This window comes from Bison bison, unplaced genomic scaffold (genome assembly GCF_000754665.1).
Source record: "Bison bison bison isolate TAMUID 2011002044 unplaced genomic scaffold, Bison_UMD1.0 scf7180017864289, whole genome shotgun sequence".
NCBI classification, from domain to species: domain Eukaryota; kingdom Metazoa; phylum Chordata; class Mammalia; order Artiodactyla; family Bovidae; genus Bison; species Bison bison.
This window is the reverse complement of record NW_011494861.1, coordinates 5,405,211-5,419,120: the sequence shown is the minus strand read 5'-3', so window position 1 is coordinate 5,419,120 and position 13,910 is coordinate 5,405,211. Positions and strand designations below refer to the sequence as shown.

At 38.8% G+C, this 13,910-nt stretch overlaps 1 pseudogene; it reads right to left on the bottom strand.

The window, feature by feature from the left end:
• Positions 1 to 13,433, bottom strand: part of LOC104996064 — an 18,620-nt pseudogene extending 5,187 nt beyond the window's left edge.
• Positions 13,434 to 13,910: the final 477 nt, after the last annotated feature.

The window sequence follows — 13,910 nt, the reverse complement described above, 5'->3', positions numbered from 1 at the left end:
TTCGGACTCTTTTGTTGACCATGATGGCTACTCCATTTCTTCTAAGGGATTCCTGCCTGCAGTAGTAGATATAATGGTCATCTGAGTTAAATTCACCCATTCCAGTTCATTTTAGTTCACTGATTCCTAGAATGTCGACATTCACTCTTGCCATCTCCTGTTTGACCACTTCCAATTTGCCTTGATTCATGGACCTGACATTCCATGTTCCTATGCAATATTGCTCTTTACAGCATCGGACCTTGCTTCTATCAACAGTCACATCCACAGCTGGGTATTGTTTTTGCTTTGGCTCCATCCCTTCATTCTTTCTGGAGTTATTTCTCCACTGAACTCCAGTAGCATATTGGAGCATAACCATATGTATATAACTATAATATGCACATGAAAATTACAGATGTGCTGCTATAGGAGAATCACTTATTATTCTTTCTTAGTACTGTGTATGCCATGCACCAAACACACACCCCAATAAAACTGATCAAGATGGGAAGACAGAAGGTGCAAATCAACAGTACTAAGACTGAACTGGGGCACATAAATACAGATAGAGCAGATAAATACAGATACGCAGAGCTTAAAATGGTCAGAAAACATTAAAAACATCTTTAGGATCACAAATTGATAAATTCCTAGAAAAATGTAACTTAACAACAGTGGCTCAGGAAGAAAAAGTAAACCTGACTGGTTCTAAACTCTTTAAGGAAATTGAAACACAAAACAAAATTTTCCTTTGAGAGAATGTCAAGTCCAGGTGATTCTGCTGATAACTTTTACCAGACATTCACAGAAGAAATAATTCCAACTTTGCACAAACTCTTCTAACTGAGAGAGATGAAGTGAACATGCCTTAACTAATTTATTGAAACTGGAATCGATTTGTATAGTCATGATAGCAAAACCAGACAAAAATGTACAAGAGGAGTATCCTTGGTATTCATACAGCTGGAAGAACTGAGGTGTAGTTACCACAGTCATTTCTCTCAAAGAACTTGGGTTTGAAGTGCCAGATTAAAGTTCTCTATGTGGGGCACTCTGTGAGCAAGTCAAACTAGACTAAACATGAAGGAGAAAAAGGAAATTTGACAGCCCCTGGATTAGAATAGTGTGTGGCCTACCAAATCACCAAAGGCTAGCCAAATCCTTGTGGAGAGACCATGAGTCCCTGACAAAGGTCTGTGAAAGGCAATGGAGAATAGATCAAGCCCTGAGCCTTTGGAGTGGGAGCACTGACTCCAAGACCCTAGACTACCAGAGAACTAACCCTAGGGAGTATCAAATAGTGAGAACTCACACAAAGGAAACCACTTGAATACAAGACCCACCATCACCCAACCACCAGTAGCACCCTGTGCAGGACACCTCACCTAAACAGCAAACAAAACAAAAATACAAACCCGTCATCAGCAGACAGGATCACCACCTCACTCAGCCTTACCCATCAGAGGAAAAGCAAGCAAACAAACAAAAACCCAGCACAAATCCCACCTGATACAAAGCTTACACAAACCACTGGACCAACCTTCAGTTCAGTTCAGTCACTCAGTCGTGTCTGACTCTTTGCAACCCCATGAATCGCAGCACGCCAGGCCTCCCTGTCCATCACCAGCTCCCAGAGTTCACCCAGACTCATATCCATTGACTAACCTTAGGTGGGCAGAAATCAAAAGGAAGAAAGAATTCAACCTTGAAGCCTGAGAAAAGGAGACCTCAAACACAATAAGTTAAAAAAAATAATGAAAAGGAAGAGAAATACTACACAAATTAAGGAACAAACTAGAAACACAGAAGTCCAAATACATGAAGAGAAAATAGGCAAACTACCTGAAAAAGAATTCAGAATAATGATAGTAAAGATGATCAAAAACCTTGAAAACAAAATGGAGAAAATGCAAGAATCTGTTAACAAAGACCTAGAAGAATTGAAGAATAAACACAAACAACACAGTTGCTGAAATTAAAAATACTCTAGAAGGAATCAATAGCAGAATATCTGAAAGAGAAGAGCAAATCAGTTAGCTGGAAGATAAAATGATGGAAATAACTTCTGAAGAGCAGAATAAAGTAAAAAGAAGGAAAAGAACTGAGGATAATCTCAGAGACCTCTGGAACAATATCAAATGCACCAACATTCGAATTAAAGGGGTCCCAGAAGAAGAAGAGAAAAAGAAAGGGTATGAGAAAATTTTTGAAGAAATTATAGTTGAAAATTTCCCCAGCATGAAAAAGGAAATAGTCTGTCAAGTCCAAGAGGCTCAAAGAGTCCCATACAGGATAAACCCAAGGAGAAACATGCCAAGACACATACTAATCAAACTAACAAAGACTAAACACAAAGAAAGAATATTAAAAGCAGCAAGGGAGAAGCAACAAGTAACATACAAGGGAAACCCCATATGCTTAACAGCTGATCTTTCAGCAGAAACTCTGCAGGCCAGAAGGGAATGGTGGGATATATTTAAAGTACTGAAAGGGAAAAATCTACAACCAAGATTACTGTACCTGGCAAGGATCTCATTCAAAATTGATGGAGAAATAAAAAGCTTTCAGACAAGTGAAAGTTAAAAGAATTCAGTACCACCAAACCAGCTTTACAACAAATGTTAAAGGGACTTATATAGTCAAGAAATATAAGAGAAGAAAAAAGATCTACAAAATCAACCCCAAACAATTAAGACAATGGCAATAGGAACATATATATCAATAATTACTTTAATGTAAATGGATTAAATGCTCCAACCAAAAGACACAGACTGGCTGAATGGATAAAAAAACAAGACCCATATATATGCTGTCTATAAGAAACCCACATCAGACCTAAAGACACATACAGACTGAAAGTGAGAGGATGGAAAAATATATTCCATGCAAATGGGAAGCAAAAGAAACCTCGAGTAGTAATCCTCATATCAGACCAAATAGACCTTAAAATAAAGAAGATTACAAGAGATAAGGAAGGACACTACATAATGATCAAGGAATCAATCCAAGAGGAAGACATAACAATTGTAAATATCTATGCACCCAACATAGGAGCACCTCAATACATATGACAAACACTAACAGACATAAAAGGAGAAATTGACAGTAACACAATAATAGTAGGAGACTTTAACACCCTACTCACACCATGGACAGATCATTAAAACAGAAAATTAATAAGGAAACACAAGTCTTAAATGATACATTAGATGAGATGAATCTCATTGATATCTTCAGGACATTGCATCCAAATGCAGAAGAATACACCTTCTTCTCAAGTGCACATGGAACATTCTCCAGGATAGACCACATCTTGGGTCACAAATCAAACCTCAGTAAATTTAAGAAAATTTAAATCATATCAAGCATCTTCTCCAACCACAACACTATGAGACTAGATATCAATTACAAGAAAAAAACTGTAAGAAACACAACACATGGAGATTAAACAACACATTTCTAAATAACCAGCAGGTTACTGAAGAAATCAAAAGGGAAATCAAAAAATTTCTTGAAACAAATGACAGTTGAAAACATGACAACTCAAAACCTATGGGATGCAGCAAAAGCAGTTCTAAGAGGGAAGCAATACAATCCTACCTCAAGAAATAAGAAAAACATTAAATAGACAACATAACTTTACACCTAAAACAACTGGAAACAGAAGAACAAAAAAAAGCCCAAAATTAGTAGAAGGAAAGAAATCATAAAAATTCAAGCAGAAATAATGAAAAAGAAATGAAAGAAACAATAGTAAAGATTAATAAAACAACAACTGGTTCTTCGAGAAGATAAACAAAATTAAGAAACCTTTAGCCAGACTCATCAAGGAAAAAAGAGAGAAGAATCGAGTCAACAAAATTAGAAATGAAAAAGAAGAGGTTACAACAGACAATGCAGAAATACAAAGGATTATAAGAAACCATTATGAACAACTGTATGGCAAAAAATGGACAACCTGGAAGAAATGGACAGGTTCTTAGAAAAGTTCAACCTTCCAAGACTGAACCAGGAAGAAACAGAAATTATGAACAACCAAATTACAAGCACTGAAATTGAAGCTGTGATCAAAAATCTCCCAAAAAACAAAAGCCCAGGATCAGATGGCTTCACAGGGGAATTCTATCAAACATTTAGAGAAGAGCTGATGCCTATTCTTCTAAAACTCTTTCAAAAAAATTTCAGAGGAAGGAGTACTTCTAAACTCATTCTACAAGGCCACCATCACCCTGATACCAAAACCAGAAACAAAGACAACACAAAAAAAGAAAACTACAGGCCATTGTCACTGATGAACATAGATGCAAAAATCCTCAACAAAAGTCTAGCAAACAGAATTCAGCAACACATCAAAAAGCTCATACACCATGATCAAGTTGGGTTTATTCCAACAATGCAAGAATTCATCAATATACACAAATCAATCAACATGATACACCATAATAACAAATTGAAAGATAAAAACTATATGATAATCTCAATAGATGCAGAAAAAAACTTTTGACAAAATTCAGTACCCATTTATGATTAAAACTCTTCAAAAAATGGGCATATAAGGAGCCTACCTCAACACAGTAAAAGTCATATATGATAAGCCTGCAGCAAACATTATTCTCAATGGTGAGAAACTGAAAGCTTTCCCCCTAAGATCAGGAATAAGACAAGAGTGTCCATTTTCACCATTATTATTCAACATAGTTCTGGAAGTCCTAGCTACAGCAATCAGAGAAGAAAAAGAAATAAAAGGAATCCAGATGAGAAAAGAAGAAGTAAAGCTCTCACTGTTTGCAGATGATATGATACTGTACATGGAAAGCCCTAAAGATAGTATCTGAAAATTACTAGAGGTACTCAGTGAATTTAGCAAAATTGCAGGATACAAAATCAATACACAGAAATCACTTTCATTTCTATATACTAACAATGAAAAATCAGAAAGAGAAATTAAGGAATCAATCCCATTCACCATTGCAACAAAAAGAATTAAATATCTAGGAGTAAACTTACCTGAGGAGACAAAAGAACTGTACACAGAAAATTATGACACTGATGAAAGAAATCAAATATGACATAAATAGAGAGACATAAACATGAAAAGATATTTCATGTTCCTGGGTAGGAAGAATCAATATTGTGAAAATGACTATACTACCAATCTACAGATTCAATGTGATCCCCATCAAATTTCCAGTGGCGTTTTTCACAGAACTAGAACAAAAAAATTTCACAATTCATATGGAAACACAAAAGACCCCAAATAACCAGTCTTGAGAAAGAAGAATGGAGCTGGAGGAATCAACCTTCCTGACTTCAGATTATACTACAAAGCTACAGTCATCAAGACAGTATGGTATTGGCACAAAAACAGAAATATAGACCAATGGAACAAGATAGAAAACCCAGAAATAAACCCATGTACCTATGGGTACCTTATTTTTGACAAAGGAGGCAAGAATATACAATGGGGCAAAGACAGCCTCTTCAATAAATAGTGCTGGGAAAACTGGACAGCTACATGTAAAAGAGTGAAATTAGAACACTTCCCAACACCATACACAAAGATAAACTCAAAATGGATTAAAGACCTAAATGTAAGACCAGAAACTATAAAACTCTTAGAGGAAAACATAGGTAGAACACTGGATGACATAAATTAAAGCAAGATCCTCTATGACCCACTTCCTAGAGTAATGGAAATAAAAACAAAAGTAAACAAGTGGGACCTGATTAAACTTAAAAGCTTTTGCACAGCAAAGGAAACTATAAGCAAGGTGAAAAGACAATCCTCAGAATGGGACAAAATAGCAGCAAATGAAATAACTGACAAAGGATTAATTTCCAAAATATACAAATAGCTCATACAACTTAATGCCAGAAAAACAACCCAATCAAAAAGTGAGAAAAAGACCTAAATAGACATTTCTCCAAAGAAAGCATACAGATAGCTAACAAACACATGAAAAGATGCTCAACATCACTCATTACTAGAGAAATGCAGATCAAAACTACAATGAGATATCACCTCACACCAGTCAGAATACGTACGTGAAGTTGCTCAGTCGTGTCTGACTCCTGTGACCCCATGGACTGTAGCCTACCAGGCTCCTCTGTCCATGGGATTTTCCAGGCAATAGTACTGGAGTGGATTGCCATTTCCTTCTCCAAAGGATCTTCCCAACCCAGGGATCGAACCTGGGTCTCCCATATCGTAGACAGATGCTTTACTGTCTAAGCCACCAGGGAAGTCCATCATCAAAAAGTCTACAGACGATAAATGCTGGAGAGGGTGTGGAGAAAAGGGAACACTCTTGCACTGTTGGTGGGAATATAATTGATACAGCCACTATGGAAGACGGTATGGAGATTCCTTAAAAAACTAGGAATAAAACCACCATATGACCCAGCAATCCCACTCCTGGGCATATACCCTGAGGAAACTAAAATTGGAAAATACACATGTATCCCATTGTTCATTGCAGCACTGTTTATAATGGCTGGAACATGGAATCAACATAGATATCCATCAACAGGTGAATGGATAGAGAAGTTGTACATATACACAATGGAATATTACTCAGCCATAAAAAGAAATGCATTTGAGTTGGTTCTGATGAGGTGGATAAACCCAGAACCTATTACACAGAGTGAAGTGAGTCAGAAAGAGAAAGATAAATATTGTATTCTAATGCATATATATATGGAATCTAGAAAAATGGTACTGAAGAATTTATTTACAGGGGAGAAATGGAGAAAGAGACATAGAGAATAGACTTATGGACACGGGGAGAGGTGAGGAAAGGGTGAGATGTATGGAAAGAGTAACATGGAAACTTACATTACCATATGTAAAATAGATAGCCAATGGGAATTTGCTGTTTGGCTCAGGAAACTCAAACAGGAGCTCTGTATCAACCTAGAGGGGCGGGATGGGGTGGCATATGGGAGGGAGGTTTAAAAGGGAGGGGATATATGTGTACCTATGGCTGATTCATGTTGAGGTTTGACAGCAAACAACAAAGTTCTGTAAAGCAATTATTCTTCAATAAAAAATTTGATTAATAAAAAAGTTAGTTACAATCTAAGAATACACTACCAAAATAATCATGTAAACAAATTTAAATATGGTTTAAAAAAATAGGAGGGAAAAGAAAAAAAATGGTACAAGAAAGAACTTCTAACCAATTTCACTCATGAATATAGCTGTTAAAAGCAAGTATTAGCAAATAGATTCAAGGATTATATGAGAAAGATAGTTTATTCTGGAAAATCTATTATAATGTTTCCCATCAGTTGCTTAAAGGGAAAAAATGATGTGATTGCCCCAAATCAATGAAGAAAAGCAAGTTATAAAATTTAATATTCATCTATAATTTTAAAAAAACCCTTAAACTGAAAAGAATATCCTTAATTGAATGAAGATAATTTATTTAAAACAAACAAGCAAAACTACAACAAAACTCAAACAATGGTGAAGCATTAAAAATATTCTTTTTAAAATTAGGAACAACTCAAAGACACCAAGTCTAGTCAGTGCAATAAGACAATAAAGGAAAGAAACATTATAGAATTGAAAAGGCAGAAGTAAAGCAGAAACCATTCTGGATAAACAACAAAGTCCTGTATAGCACAGGGAACAATATTCAATATCCTGTACAAATCATAATGGAAAAGAGTATAAAAATAATATATATTTGTGCAACTTGGTCACTTTGCTGTATAGCAGAAATTAAACACAATAGTTTAGATCAACTGACTTCAATAAGATTTTAAAAAGAAAAAAGAAATCATTGTAGATGCATTTGACTATCTTCTTAGAAAATCCTAAGGAATATACAGATACATTATTAAAGGATTTTAGAAATGTGCCTACTTAATCAAAACCCAAAGATCATTCCTGCAATGGTGCCACACCACCAACAACAGTGAAAACCAGGTAATAAAACAATATCATTTGCAGTAGTACTTGGGAATAGACATAATAAAAATGAGCAAGACTTTTGTAGAGAATGTTATAAAATTTGCCTAGCAGATATTAAAGACTTAAACAAATGGAGAATTATAGCATGCTTTTGAAGACATAACCTCCCTTTTTTTATCCCCCAGCTTTATTGAGCTTTATAATTGACATATAATGTTGAGTAGCTATAACGTGTTGATTTGATACACATATATATTGCAATTTGGTGGTTACCACCACAGTGTTAGCTAACTTCTCCATCATGTCATATAATTGCTTTTTCTTTTTTGTGGTGAGCACATTTAAGATCTAGTCTCTTAGCAAATTTCAAGTATATAGTCAACATTGTTATCTGTCATTGCAATGCTGTACATTAGATGGCCAGATCTTATTTATCTTCTAACTGAAAGTTTGTACTTTTGAACCAACATCTTCCCCACTCCTCCAATCCCTGGTAATCATCATTCTACTCTCTGTTTCCACAAGTTTGGTTTTTTAAGATTCCACATAGAAGTGATATCATACCATATTTGTCTTCTTCTGTCTGACTTATTTCCATAACCTGTTAAACATACCAATTCTTCCCTAAGCAACCTATAGATTTAATGTTATTCCAATGAAAATTTCAACAAAGTGTTTGATTTGGTGGGATTTAGCAAACTGAACATTTTGCTGGTTGTAAAATAGTACATACAATAAGATTTCATTTTGTAAAAGGAAAACATGCACATTCACTGCAGGCATAAGTGGTCTGGAAAAATTTTGGGTGGAGGGAGTATTTATTTTCTATCACTGTGTATCTAGCAGTGTAAAACAGCACCTATTTATTAACTTAAGGTTCTGTAAGTCAGAAGTCTGCCATGGTGTGGCTGAGTTTCCTGCACAGGATATCACAAGGCTAAAATCAAGATACGGACTGGGTTTAGTTCTTGTTTGGAAGCTCAGCAGGAACATCTGCTTACAGACATAATCTGTTTCTTGTTGGCAATTTTTTTTTCAGCTCCTTGGGGTTGTAGGACTGAGGTGCTACTTCCTTGCTGTCAACTGTGAGCTATTCTCAATACTTACAAGCTGCGTACATTCCTTGCCATGGAACTCACTCTATCTTCAAACCAGCAATGGTGCAGTGAACCCTCCATGCTTCAAATCTCTGACTCCCTTTTTTGTGACCAGTCAGAGAAAACCCTGCTTTTAAAGATCTCATGTGATTAGATCAGGCCTACCCAAATATTTTCCCTATTTTGAGGCCAGCTAGTTTGGTACCTTAATTACATCTGCAAATCCTCTCCCTGGCAGTGCCCAGTATTTGATTGAATAGCTGCAAGAAGGTGTGTATGTACCAGGGACCTGGAATTTAGGTGGGAGATTGCATTTTAGAATTCTGCCAGTCACAGTGAGATTGCAAATATGCATATATGTGTGTATTTATATATTTTATAATTGTTTGACATTGACTTGTTGAATTTCAAATTCTTTATTAGGCATAATATTTGTTTTATGTCCTTGGTATACAACCTTACCAATAAATCATTTTTAAATAATAAAGTTGTTGAACATTATCAAATGCTTTCTCTGTACCTATTAAAATGATAGTATTATTTTCTCCACTAAACCAGAATTACAGTGAATTACATTGGTGGGTTTTCTGATATTAAACTATCCTTTTGTTTATGGAACACAGTGTTTTATTACTTAAATGTTTTAAAAATTAAATAAAATTTAAACAGGGGGCAGGGTCCTTGTTTCTCCTAAAGGAATAGACATAACAGTATCTTTGAGTTCTTCAGTAGGAACTAAGGCCCCCATCCAGGTGGAGGATGGTAACTTCAGGCTGAGCACAAGATTCCTGAAGCACCGCCCTGTTACCTCACCACTAAACAATCAGGGGAAAGTCCACATATAGAGGAAGATGCAAAGATTCTGACCCTCTCCCCAAATGATTCTCCCTTTAAAAAGTTCATGGTTGAGCAGAATCTTCAGAGTTGGTTTTTGGACACAAGTCTACCTTCTCCCCATGTTATTTTTCTAAATAAAGGAAAATTTCCAAGAGCGTCCCTGGTGGCTCAGATGGTAAAGAATCTGCCTGCAGTTCAAGAGACCTGGGTTTGATCCCTGGACTGGGAAGGTCCCCTGGAGAAGGGAATGGCTACCCACTTGAGTGTTCTTGCTTAGAGAATTCCATGGACAGAGGAGCCTGGCAGGTTACAGTCTATGGGATCACAAAGAGTCCGACACGACTGAGCAACTGTCACTTCCTTACCAAACAATACTTGCCTCTCAAATATTGACTTTTAAGCCACAAGCAGCCAAGCCTGAGTTTGGTAATGGTACGTGCCTCACCGCAGGAAGTTATGTTTGACCTGTTTGTCACCACATTCCTCTCCACAAGATCGTAACTTGTGTACAAATAAATCCATTTGAGTCAGCCATCAGGCTCTGAGTCCAGGCTTCACCTGTTACATTCCTGTTGGGCACCTCCATCACTTCTCACACCCTTCTTGCAAAGACTGGGCTATTCCTTTCAAAGAAACTTTGATGTAACAGAAGATGATACTAGGGAACTTAAAACTGGATGCCAGATATATTGACTTGGAAATTGTGAGGCCCAAGTCTTGAGATTTGAGTGCTCTAGAGTGTTTTGGCAGAAAAGGCAACGGCACCCGACTCCAGTACTCTTGCCTGGCAAATCCCATGGACGGAGGAGCCTGGTAGGCTGCAGTCCATGGGGTCATGAAGAGTCGGACACGACTGAGCGACTTCACTTTCACTTTTCACTTTCATGCATTGGAAAAGGAAATGGCAACCCACTCCAGTGTTCTTGCCTGGAGAATCCCAGGGATGGGGGAGCCTGATGGGCTGCTGACTATGGGGTCACACAGAGTTGGACACGACTGGAGCGACTTAGCAGCAGCAACAGCAGCAGAGTGTTCTGGTGTCAATAACACTTTCTTTAACTCTCCAACACCAACTGGGAGCCCTGCAATTCAATTCAGTTCAGATACTAACTGCCTGAAGTTAATGCAGACCCCACAACTTAAGGGCTCAGTGTTACAGGACGGCTCCCACATTAGAAGCCAGGTGCAAGTCCTGGGCCACCTGTACTTCTGACCAACTGGCCCCACAGTTGCAGGAGAGAAAGTGGGGCATGAGAGGTCAGTCACGTCTCAGGGCTTAGGCTAGTCCTGGGATTGGCTGCTGAATGTGGGTTCTTGGTTTTGAATTCTTGGAAAGAATTCAAGAGTAAGCCATAGTAAAGTGAAAGAAGGTTTATTCAGGGAGATGCAAACTCCACAGACAGAGTGTGGGCCATCTCAGAAGGTGAGAGACACCAGGGTACAGTGTTGTCAGTTTTTATAGGAGTGGGTAATTTCACAGGCTAATGAGTAGGAGGATTATTCCAACTGTTTTGGAAAAGGGATGGGGATTCCAAAGAATTAGGCCACCACCCACTTTTTGGCCTTTTATGGTTGGCCTGTCATGGTGCCTGTGGGTGTGTTATTTAGCTTGCTGATATATGACAATGGGCACATACTGAGCATATGTAAGCATATGTATGCTTAGCATATGAGGCTAAGTCGTGTCTGACTCTTTGCCACCCCACGCCAGGTAGTTGACTCAGGCACCATCTTGGACCAATGTATGTGTTCAGTCACTAAATCAGGTCTGACTCTTTGCCATCCCATGGACTGCAGCACATCAGGCCTCCCTGTCCTTCACCATCTCCCAGAGTTTGCTCAAATTCATGTCCATTGAGTTGGTGATGCCATCCATCTCATCCTCTGTTGCCCTTTTTCTCCTGCCCTCAATTTTCCCAGCATCAGGGTCTTTTCCAATGAGTCGGCTCTTCGCATCAGCTGGCCAAAGTATTGGAGCTTCAGTTTCAGCATCAGGCCTTCAGTGAATATTCAGGGTTGATTTCCTTTAGGATTGACTGGTTTAATCTTGGACCTAGTTAGTTCTAACCAGTTTATGTCATGTTCTCAACAGCAGCGTCATTTTTCTTAAGATTGTACCCTGTCCCCTTCCTGTCTCACCACCACTCCCTCCTAAATTTTGATTACTTGCTAGAACCCAAGAAGGCACTTTTCCTATGCTTATCAGTTTATTATGAGAGACACAACTCAGGAATGCTGAATGGCAGAGATGCCCAAGGCAAGATCTGAGGGAATGGGGAGTGAGGGGTGGCTGCTGGGAGCTGCTACTGCCCTCTCTGTGCACACAACTCTCACAGTTTTCCCCCGTATTCACCATCTCACCATCAAAACTTGTTGTTCAAGAGTTTTTATAGAGTTTAATCTTCACCTCCCTCCCTTCCCCACTATAGACACACCATTTGGTCCTCTGGTGACCAGCTCCATTAGAGGCAATATAGGGCCCCCACCCAGAGTCACCTTTTTAACAAAAACTCAAGTGTGATCAAAAGGAGCTCACACCTTTTGTTAATGAATGGCAAAAGACACTCTCATGGCTCAGGGAAGTACAAGGGTTTTAGGAACTCTGTGCCAGAAACAGGGGGCAAAGACCAAATATATTTCATATTGCTGTAGGAAGGGGGACCCCTTCTAGAGCCCAAGAGTGGGCTCTTGTCTAACACTCAGAAATGAATTGTCCAAGGGGAAACACATGCTGACAAAGCAAAAGACTTTATTAGAAAAGGGTGCCCGGACGGAGAACAGTGGGGTAAGGGAATCCAGGAGAGTTGCTTGCCAAGTGGCTCAGTCTCTGGTTTTTTGGTGATGGGATTAGTTTCCGGGCTGTCTTTGGCCAATCATTCTGACTCACGGTGCTTCCTGGTGGTGCACGCATGGCAGGGATTGAAGTGTCTCCTGCTTTGGCAGGCAAATTCTTTATCACTGAGCCACCAAGGAAGTCCTTATTTAGTTTTCAATATTTAAAATTTGGAGACTTTGGCTTTCTCTTAAAACATGAGGAGGGACCATGAGACTAGTGCATTGGCACCAGTTGTCTGGAGGTAAACAGAGCTGTCTTTGGAGGCAGACCTGCCCTCTCCAGTTGATCATGGTCCCCTCCCCGTCCCGTAGCCTTCCTGACCCCAGGAGACTAATACCATCTACACCTGGGTTTTCTATTTGAATAACTCTGGGTTCATCAAGTGTTCCTGAAACAGAGGAGCAGCTAAGGGAAAGATGAGTTCAAGCTCCCACTTTTGGCAACACAGCTAGTCTCAAAATACCTTTGGAGTCCCTTTCCCATAATAGTCAATTTAAAGATTTTTTTCCCTCATGTGTGCCGTCAGGGAGGGGGCCAGTGGAAGATCTAGGAATCCCTTTTGGAACACAGGCCACCACATTTCCCCTGGTATACATGTCAATGACAGACTGGTAGTATAAATACTTACAATATGTAGGTAACATTCTGTCTTCATACCATCACTGTGTTTTCATTTTGTAAGTTCCATGTTTAGGGCGTTGGGTGTTTCTAACTTAGCAGGTGGCACCGGTGGCAAGAAATATTTCTCCGTCATGTAGACTGCTTCTGAGCTCTTCCCATTGCCACTTGGGGTAACATGTACTTCCACACTTCTTTTGTGAGTGTTCTGCTCGAGACTTTTGGCTGTTGAATTCCTTTGTTAATAGCTGTAAAAATATCATGGTGGAAATTTTCAACATCACTAAAGAGCTCATGGCAATAGGGAAAAAAAAAAAAAAGGTGCCTTTTTCATGCATGTTTCAGAGTGGACTAAAAGGAAAAAAAAAATACAAATTCGAATTCCTCAGAGAACTGACTGTGTTGAAATGTTTACAGAAGGTCAAGGAGTTCTTTCCCCTGGCCCTGAGTGGAGACGTGAAGCTGCGGCCGTGGTGACGCGAGGCCGGCCTTTCCTTCCAGCCTTGTTTATTCTGGAAATAACTCTGGAAAAGGCCTCATATGGTTCCCCAGAGACCTGGAGGTGGGCCTGTGTCAGTTCATGACAAACCCTAACAAACCGTTCCTCTGAATCGTTGAGCAA